Genomic DNA, 10,609 nt, shown 5'->3' with positions numbered 1-10,609 from the left:
TCTTTCTCTCTTGTCCCCGTCAAAGGTGAGATCCTTGGAAAGTTTATCATTTCCCCCCTGCCCATAACTTGCAGAGGTTGCTGAGCTATGACTTTTATAAATAGACTGTCATTAGAATTTTTGCTTCCAGTAGGGACCTTCTATTTCAGGAACCTTTATTTATAAGCACTTGGATGACACAGTCCAAGACAGGTCTATCCTTACTCATTTTGATTTAATGTATCCACATATCAAGGTCCGCTGCTCACCACTGTGTCTTTCCCTTTTCATGTTTCTTCATTTTGTGGGCTCTGCGCTTTCTCACTTACTTTTGGGTTTCAATCTTCTCTTGAGTCTTTGCCTTGCATGAGGGATGAACAAGGACTCAGGAAGCGCTCTCTCAGACATCTTCCTTTTGTGTGAGTGAGTGAACAATGGTCTGGGGACAGGATTCTTGGGCGAAGGTCTTTGCTGGGCATGAGGTTGGCCTGAACCCCCCAGGCTTGGCCATGTGGCATGCCTTGATCAACAAAACATGTTCAGAAGTGATGTGGGGCATTTCTGGGCAGAAGCTTTTGGGGCCACTGCAAGATCTGTCAGATTCCCATCCCCATCAGGGATCTTAGAAAACCCTGGCGGGGTAGGGGGTGGGGTGGGGCATCTGTCGGCCTGGGTCCCAGAGGCACCTCAATGAGCAGAGCTACCTGTCAACTCACATGAGTCAGAAATAAGCCTTTGTAATTTTAAGCCACTGATTTTTTAATTAAAAATTTTTTTCAGTACTGCTATGTTTTAGTCAACTCAGGCTGCTACAACAAAATTCCACAGACTGGGGGACTTAACCCACAGACATTTATTCTCACAGCTGGGGAGACTGTGATCAGGATGTCCGTGATCAGGATGCCAGCAGATTCAGTTCCTGGAGGGCTCTCTTCCCGGCAATTGTGTCCTCGTGTGTCAGGGCGAGAGTGAGCTCTGGTCCCTTCCTCTCTTCATAAGATGTCTAATCCCATTGTGGGGGCCCCACCCTCCTGGCCTCATCTAAATCTGATTACTTCCCAAAGGTCCCACCTCTAAATACCATCACAGGGTGTGGGGTGGTTAGGACTTCAACACGGAATTTGGGGGAGACATAAACGTTCAGTCCATAACATGCTGTGTAATCTATCCCGCCCTGATTGATTCAGAGATGGTTAGGACGGGGGCACGCTCCCTCCCTGGGTGTATCTCTTCCCTTCCTGTCTGGTTCTGAGCCCCCTTAGATGCCATCATTTTCCTTTGTCAGCTCTTTGGGGGCTCAAATCTGACTGCTGAATGCCCCTGTGTTAGTCTGAACCCCCCCCCCACCACCACCACCAAGAAGCAGATGCTGAGATGCAATTGAACACAGAGGAAGGAATTTTACTGGGCAGGACGCCTATGAGCGGAAATGGGGAGAGAGCTGAGAGAGTCATCACCAGTGATGCAGAGCTGACCCCAAGGGAAAGAGGAAAGAGGGAGGGAAGGAAGGACAGGAGGGCAGAGGCCAAATGCTCAGTTGAATTCAGCATCCCTCTCAGAAAAGGCAAATAGACTGGAGGGAAAGAGAGGCCTGACCCCCAGAGCCTGGACCTGATCCTTTCCCTGCACGGTCCCCATGACAGCGGAGAGATGCATATGCTGGACCCACTGTGGGTCAGGTTGGCTGAGCGTGGGCTGCATGAGAATGGAAAAGGGTGGATGCATTTGGGGCTGAGCTGGGGACAGTACTGCTGATGATGGACCAGGGATGCCAATAGGAGCACAGTGCCTTGGTCTGTGACATGGGAATGCCCTGACCTCACCTTGCAGCCTCCAGGGCCCGGACTAGGAAACTGGCCCAGTAGATGCTCAACAGTACTTTGTGTCCAGAAAAAATGAATAAATATAGCTCTGTTCTGTTCCTATAATCTCAAATTCTAAGATGGAGGCTGGGAGAGATAAGACACTGGGGTGGAAACACCAAGGAAGGGTCCACCCAGTCATCACCCCTCCCACCTTCTATCTGACCTCCCCCATGCTCTCTCTCTGCACGGCCTCCTTCTCCTCTCCTGCCTTCTCTCTGCTGCCCAGTTCTCCTGCTGCTGCCTCCCCCCTGCACGGTTCTGAAGCCCTCAGGATAGTTGTGTGGGCATCACTGGTGCCCCTGCACTTGGAGAAACAGCAGTAGCTCATGAGAGAGGGGGGTTCAAGATGAGGGGCAGAGACACACACAACAAGCAACACTTCCTTCAGTGCTCACCTGGGCCAGGCACTCTGCGAAGAAGAGCTCAGCATGCATCACACCCCCTCTCAGAGATGGGGCAACAGACTTGGGTGAAGTGACAGGCCCAGGGGCAGACAGCCAGTAGATGGTGGAGCCAGGATTCCAACCCAGGACCATCAGACTCCAAAGCCCACCTGTTTGCACTACCCCTGCCTTAAGTACAGAGATTGTGCCCATCACCCTCCCACCGATCAGCCGGGAGCCTTCACTGCACCCATTCTGCAAGGGAAGGGCCTGGGGCTCAGAGTCCAGGGGCCTCATCCACGAGATGTTGGTGCTCAGCTCTGAGCCATGCTGGCCCCGAGTGCAGACAGAGCCCTCGACCGGGACACGCCACCTCTGAGCACAAGGTGGCCTGTCCAGCCACCCCTGCCTCCAAGCCTCAAATCCTGAGCTACCCATGCTTGAGTCAGTCTTGATGCAGGGATAACTGCTTGTGTGGTGTTAGGACCGTCTGATTGTCATCTGCCCGGGAGATGCCTGTCTCCCCCAGGGCTGCAGGTGGAGGTGAGCAGGACAAAGACAGGTGCACAGCCTGTGATGTGGGTGTGGGTCAGCCTGGTGGCATCAGGACCTCCTGTCTCCCTCCGACCTCCTCCCCAAACCCTCTCGAACATCCACTGCCTTTGTCCTCCCACCTGCTCCCTTAAACTGACCTGAGCATCACGATGTAGCAGTCAGTGTTTCCCAGAGCTGGACCCCATTGTCGAAATGCTGCTGACTTCCCTGCAAGGGAAATCCTTAGGATTTGGGGTCTTTATTTTCTTTCGTTTTATTCTATTTTCTATTTCTACTTTTTAGATTTTATGCAAAAAGTATTATTTGTGATCAAGAATAAATAAAGGGATGCCTGGGTGGCTCAGTCAGTTTTAAGCATCCACCTTCGGCTCAGGTCATGATCCCAGGGTCCTGAGACCGAGCCCCACGTCAGGCTCCTTGCTCAGGGGGGGAGCCTGCTTCTCCCTCTCCCTGCTGCTCCCCCTGCTTGTGCTCTCTCTCTCTCTCTGACAGATAAATAAATAAAATCCTTAAAAAAAGAATAAATAAAAAGAACAAAATGATTTTAAAAAGAGTCAGTGATTCAACCTGCCACCATTAAAGAGATGATCTGCATCGGGATGGAGTTGGGGCAGTGATTTTGGGAACTGGGACACATCCTGGTGCTGCAGGAATCATACTGTGTCTGCCAGGCCTGCCCTAGGGTGTCAGAGGCCAGATAGCTTCAGTCCCTGCAGTGACTGCCCCCCTGCTCACCCCCAGAAGCCCACAGTCTCCTGGAAGCAAGAGATGCTCGGCAGTGGCCTCTGACAGGCCTGTGACGTGAGCTGTGCGCACTGCAGCCCAGGGCCTTCAGAGTCATCAGAGTTGGACTCATTATTGTTTTAATTGGCCATTCATTTCCTGGGAGCCTTTCCTCCTCCAGGTCAGAGAGCTCCCCAGGCCAGGGGACCCTGTGCTGATGATTCCCCACACCCATCCAGTGGGGAGTTACACGGCTCAGTTCTGTCCACACCGTGCACAAGACTTCTGAGTCACTTCCAGTGAGAATCCTGATGATCTGACCCTGTCTCCCACCCTGCTGGGGGCCTCGGAGCCCTAATCTCTGATCTCATCCGGGCCACCTTCCCCTGGGCCCACATTCTAGCCACATTCACCTTCTTGCTCTTCCCCGAACAAGCCAAACTTCTTCCACTAACCCCAGAGCCTTTGCATTGGCTGTTCCCTCTGCCTGGATGCCCTCCCCTGAATAGGAACATGTCATTCCATGTCTCAGTTCAAATGTTGTCTCCTCAGGGAGGCCATCCCTGACCACCACCCCTAAATATCTCTCTGCCCACCCCACACGGTGCTGTCCCCCGTTTTCTCATCTTCCTACCATCACCTGGCTCCAGCTTTACCCTGCTGCTTACCCGGGTTTTGGGTTCACTCTCCCAGCAGGACGCATGCTCCAGGACAGCAGGGGCCTTGCTGTTGGCTCCCCAACCCCCGTTGCGGGCCCTGGAGGCAAGAGATGGATTGCTGAACTGCATAGACTGCCTGGGCTCCGGGGACCCAGGAGGTGGATGGGGTCCCAGCTCTGCCGACGATGACTCCCTGGACTTCTCTGGGTCATGGACTCCTCATCTGTCAAGGGAGGAAGGAGATCTAATTGCCAGTGTTCCTTCCAGCTCTGGGGCGGGGGGAGGGACTTAAATCCTGGACTTGGCCCTACTATGTGCACATCGGGGTGCAACAGAGCCTGCTCCCTGTTCACAGCAACTGCGAGAGCTGGGGATTAGCCTGTTCTGTGGCCTGGGGACCCGAAGGCAAAGTGCCCTCTGCTGGGAAGCCCTCTGAGTTCCCCAGTCTAGGCTGACCTGGGTTCCCACAGGCCCCATGTGACCCCTGGGTCTCCAACTGCAGACCGTGCTGTCTCCCATCCACCTAGCAGAGCCCAGCACCAGCTGGTACAGAGCGCCTAGTCTGGCAGGGGACACTGGGGGCAGAGGGCAGGTCAGAGACAGAGAAAGCTGCTCAGAAGTGCCCAGGAGCTTGTACACAGAGTGCCCTGCGTTTGTTCGACCCAGTGAAAGTTTACCCAGCCCTCCTCTGTGCGGGGGACCCAGGTGGGTTCCTGTCCTTAGGAAGCTCCAGGCCTAGAGCAGGGGATGGAGCACTAGGGCTGAGTGTCCACCAGGGGAGCCGGGGCCATGCCCAGACCCAGCCTGGGGGCAGGAAGCCTTCCCGGGGCCGGGGCTGGCCGAACGGGAAGTGCCCAGCCTCTCTTCCTTCTCCCTGGGCATTGACAGGCCCAGAATGATCCCAGTGGTACACCTGCCAGTCCCCGAAATAGCAGCCATGTGCACGGGGACCCGCATCACGCTGTGAAGCCGCCACCACCTTGGCTGCGTTTGCAAAAATACCTTCTGCCACACAAAGGTGAAAATGGCAGAGGCGAGAAGCCAGCTTCTGAGAAGGGAAAATATTGAAACACCTTCCACGGGCATTGGTAAACCCTCAGCGCAGGGACAGCAGCGCCTGTGAGGGGCTCAAGTCAGCTCCCACCGGGAGGGTCCTGCTGCGTGCTGGCAGTGTCTCGCCATGCGCTGGCGGCGGCTGGCCCACAGGTCCCCGGGCCGCCAGGCCGCTGCAGGCAGCTGGGCCCAGGAGGAAGCCCTGTGTTCAAGATCCTCCCTGCCAAACACAGGGCTGGGATCGATTAGCAATGTCTGCCGTGGGCACAGGCCAAGGGAAGGGAACCTATCTGCCAGGTCTGGTGAACTGGCCCTTGACCCCGGCCTCTCCAGACCCAGTCCCTTCTCCTTCCTCTGTCTGAGGCTCTTCCTTGGCGTCTCCTCCCTCTCCCCCTCTCTGTTTCTTGTTCTTTCTCCTCCTCCTTCACTGCATTGGACCCCCAGCGACATCAGTCGCAGGCCTAAAGTGGGGGGACCTACGGGATCCTGGCAGGCCACCACGTCTGCACGGCACTTCTCCCTCTCTGTTCTGTGCATCTACTTCTTCCTGCTTTCCTGAGAGACACCTCGTGTGGGGCAATGACCACAGACCTCAACTCTGCGCCTTCATTGCCATCGAACAGTGCACCTGCTGGGTAGCTGCCGAGCGGCCAGGAGCTGTGTACCTGCTGTGCGGAAGCTTCTGGAGGACGTGCTGCCAGAGCTGAGTCTTGGAAGATGAGGAGCTGAGAGCCCAAAGAGGACAGGGAAAGGTATGCAGGCAGAGGGAACAGCATGAGCAACGGCACGGAGGTGTAAGGTGCTGCGAAGACCGTTGCACTGAAAGGCTGGCGCTGGAGGACAGGAGGCAGGAGCTGAGGGTGGCGACGCCGAGGGTGGGCCTAGGTTTGACCAGGAGCTCCTGGAGGGTTTTCAGCAGGGAAGCACAAGAGCTGGAGTGTTCAGAAGGTAGTTCAGAAGGTTGCAGGCAGAGGAGAGAGAGGGATGGCCTGGCTGGCGGCTGCCAGGACCCAAGCTGGAGGAGGGCTTGCTTGCGAGGGACCAGAAGTGGGATCCAGGCTTCCTGCCCCTCTGTGCCCAGCAACCCCGGGCTGGGGCCGCGGTTCCCGAGGAGTGGCCCGGGACCTGGCTCTGAGACCAAATCTGTGCCCAAAGACAGATTCCATGGTCCAATGAATCTGGGAAAGGCTGTTCACAGCCCTCCTGTCTGGGGGTCATGGTGCCTGCTGGCAGACTGAGGGCTCTGAGAAATCCCAAATTTTCCCATTTAACCAATGTCCCCAGTGCGGCCAGAGACACTTTCTCCGTGACATGCTTATTCATATCCCAAAGAAGAGTCTGGCAAGCTCCTGATGGGCCTGGCTGCCCGGTTACACAGTGCTTGCCTCTGCAATCTGCCCCCGCTGGTGGCTTAAAGGGCAGACGTGCCCTCCACTGCAGATGTCGTGGCCCACGAGCTGTCAGTGAGGGCTGGCAAAGCTAGGGGTGCAGGGAGGAACCTATAATGCTGGCATGGAGCCCGCGGGGCTTACTGCCTCACCTTTCCCATCTGCAAAATGGGGGCAAGGATTCTGCCTCCTCTACCTATTTTCAAAGATGGGGGCATTGGGCGCCTGGGTGGCTCAGTCGTTAAGCGTCTGCCTTCGGCTCAGGTCATGATCCCAGGGTCCTGGGATCGAGTCCCGCATCGGGCTCCCTGCTCCGTGGGAAGCCTGCTTCTCCCTCTCCCACTCCCCCTGCCTGTGTTCTGTCTCTCGCTGTCTCTGTCAAATAAATAAAAAAAATATATATATATATTAAAAAAAAAAAGATGGGGGCATTAACAGGGCAAAGCATTAAACACACCCAAGGACTTGTGGCGTTCTGGAAGCCGTGGTCAGTCGTGGCTGCTTGCCGGCAAACGGTTGGGCCAAGTAGGGATGCTTATGCCTGTGGAGGCACTGGGCCCCCGCGTGGGAGCCGGGCCTAGAGCACGGTAGCTCCCTGCCTTCAGCTAGCAGCAGGATCGGTTCCACAGGGGCCTGCTGTGGAAGGACCAGGCTGGGAGTCGGGTCCACTCCGACTCACTAGGGGTCCAGAATATACCGCTTGGCTTCCCTGGTAAGATAGGGTAATACGCCTTAGCCCCTGGAGGCTAAGAACATGCCCAATGCGTGTAGAGAACCTTGCAAACAAGTAGGCAGGAGAGAGTTATAAAACCATGATGTTCTTTATTATCTGATCAAATACATCTCTTTGTACTGAAGAAGACACTGAGGTCCAGGGAGGCCCAGGGACAGACCACTGGAGGGGCACGGACAGGCTGCCAGTGGCACTGGTCAGGCTTGGGATTAACTGACAGTGGCCTAAGCTGCACAGAGAATGCATTTGTTCCCCGAAATCAGGCAGTTCTTGCTTGGGGGGGTGCTTTCCTGCCCCCCTCCCACCTCTGCCCTAGCTCCTCTTAGAGATGCTTTCCCAGGGTGTTTCTGGTTGGTTGGGAGCTGAGCCCCGCCCAGCCAATCTCCGGGGCCAGGGGCAATCCTGGGCTCCAGATCCCTCTCTAGCTGGGCTGGAGCTGGTGCTCCCAGAACCACAGAGGTGGAGAGGGGCTTGGGCTCCCCAGAGGCACTGTCACTAGTCTAACCTTTGTGGACAGTCAAGGGGTACCGACCCACACTGCTAGCTGAGGAACTGAGGTGGAGAGTGCTGGGGACACAGGGAAGATGTCAAGAGCCAGGTTCTGCTTCACGGAGCTCACTTCATCTGTATGTTGAGACCATGGGAGGAGTGTGGGATGTCGAGAGGGATGCGTGTGAGTGTGTCTGTGTCCTCGTCCAGCCCCCAAGATCCCTCCCTGAGGTCTGACTCCCTGGGCTTGTTTCTTTTGAGTGTAAAGGCCATATTTTGGGGGCGGAAGAAAAGGAGGAACCAACATTTTTGGGGGGGTGGTCTGTGGCTATCCAAGGCACGGTGACTTTGGGGTCAGAAGGCAGCTGGAGTTCTTGAAGGAGTGCTGGACAGAAGCCAGGCAGAGGTTCAAGAGTGGGTTCTAGATGGTATTTGTCCTGTGTCCCTGGGCACGTGAGTCTCTCCGTTGGAAGTGTTCCCATCTGTAAGACAAGCAGTTCGGACTAGTTCTTCTCTGAGGTCCCTTGCAGTACACCCACAAAACGGTTTTCCGTGAAAGACTGCATGGAAACCGAATAAAAGCGGTTCTGTCAAAGCTTGGGGTCTGCCGATGGAGAGCATACCAGCGCCATGCCCGCCCCCTCTGCCGCGCGCCCGCACCTGCAGGCAGGGACAGCCTGGACTCCCCTACCGAGTTGGCTCAGAGCGGGGCCACCTGTGGGTCGGAGTCCAGTGCCCCCTGGTGGCGCCCGGGAGGGCCGGCGGCGTCCGGATGGCCGAGGCCCGACGGCTGTGACTCAGGGGTGGCGCTGCTGCAGGGCGGCAGGAGGCCCAGTTGGGGTTCCGTCGTGGGCCGAGCCGCGGCGCAATTAATTACCAGCTGCGGGAATCCTTGTCGGCCGCTCGCGGTGACTCACCGGGGGCCAGGCTCATTCGCCGAGCGCAGGAGCCTCGGTTTCCAAAATGAATTCTGGGGGAGCACCTGCTCCGGGTGGGGCTCCCGGTCCCTGTGCCTAACGGCGCCGTCAGACCCAACGCAACCCCGACAGCCCAGATGTGGACACAGCTCGATCTGTCCCAGGGCGGGGGGCGCAAGCACCCGTGAGTCCCAGAAATGGGGTGGAGAGCGCCCCAGCAGGGGAGCCTCGGTGAGGCATGGGGTTCCCAGACTCGCCTGGCCCCGAGTCCCCGCGGAAGCGGAGCCCGAGCACCGCCTGAGGGGTCAATCCAGAGGGGTCAGCGCTCCGGGGCCCGCGAGCTGCGCAAGGTTGGGTCCATTCCCTGGCCTACTCCGCGGTGCCCTTGGCCACTTCTGCCCGGTCTCTTAGACCGCCGCCTGGGGGCGTCCCTTCACCCAAGTCTCCGTCTCTTCCTTGGCTGCGGTCCAAGGAAGGTCGCCAGACCCAGGGAAGGGGAGCCCTGGGTCTCCGCGCCGTCAGCCTACCCATTGGGAGCTCCACTGCTCAAGTGGAGATTAAGGGGGTCGGTGATCGTGGGAAACTCCTCGACGACCTGAGGGGGACTGGGGGAAGCGGGCAAAGGTGGCTGATGTGGGAAGGGGATAAAGCCGGGCGAGGCCTCCTCTTCCGACTCAAGAAATAGCTGCGCGCCTACGGGAGCCTCGGGTTCCCTCCCCGGGCTGGTCGGGAGTGGGGCCGTCGCGACGCACCGGGCGCAGGAGGAGAGGAAGGAGGTTCTGGGTGCACCCGGCGCCCAGCCTCGGGGAACCAAGGAATATTTTTGGGAAAAGCATCGGGGAGGGGACAAGGAAGGGGGAATGCGGCATCCTTCCCTGAGGCCCGGACCCCAAGAGTGGCCGCCGGTGCCATCCTCCGCGCTCTCTGGATAAGAGCTCAGGATCAGCAGGTGCTGGGCCACCTGTCCAGCGACGCTCGCGGGGGCTGAGGCGGCCCTCGGGACCCCAGCACGCGATGAGGAGGTGCGCCCGGCCAGGGACACGCGCCCGCGCCAGGTGGCTGGCCCCGGGGAACGCCCTCCCCTCGTGCTCTCACCCTCCCCCCCCCCCACCCCCCCCGGATCTCTCCTCTCCCTCAAGCTGCTGGTCGGCCTTCTCGGGCTGAATCCCATTTCCTCCCCCGGGCACGGTTCTCTCAAACTGTCCGCCCCGCGTGGCAGCAGGCGCTCTCGGGGAGCTGGGCGAGAGGACCCCAGCAGCCTCATTTATCCTCCCATCCCCCGCCGAAACCTGCTGGTGGCTCCGCCTCCCACCCCCCCTCTGGCAACACCCAGTCCTCGGCCCGCCTCCGCCCCCTCCCCAGCGGCACCGGCCGCCCCTCCCTGGCTCCCTCCGCGTGCGCCGCGCGCCGCGCGCCGCGCTCGGTCTGCAGCGGGAGCCGCCGCGGCCGCCTCGCCAGCTGGCTGGGGACCAGGCGGGAGGTGGCGCGCCCGGGAGGCTGCGGGAGGGAGGGAAGAAGGGAGGGAGGGAGGCCTGGCCTCGGCGTAGCCCGGCCCCCGCCCCCCGCGGCCCTCCCGCCGGAGCGAGGTGCCACGCGCGCGCGCGCGCGCACACACACACACACACACACACACCACACACAGGCACACGGGCACACATACGCACAGACACACGCACACACACTCGGCTCCCTCCGGCGCGCACGCACGCAGCGCCCCTGGCAGACCAGCGCCGCTGCCGCCTCCCCGGACGCCCGGACGCCGGAGGGCCCCGACCCCGGCGCGGCTCATGCGCCCGCGCCCATCCCGCAGCTCCGCGAGGCCCGCGGGACCCCTCCCGCCGCCGCCGCCGCCGCCGCCGCCGCCG

The sequence above is a fragment of the Mirounga leonina genome, unplaced genomic scaffold, assembly GCF_011800145.1.
Source record: "Mirounga leonina isolate KUSES-001 unplaced genomic scaffold, KU_Mleo_1.0 Mir_165, whole genome shotgun sequence".
Lineage (NCBI taxonomy): Eukaryota > Metazoa > Chordata > Mammalia > Carnivora > Phocidae > Mirounga > Mirounga leonina.
Note: the sequence above shows the minus strand (reverse complement) of the source record.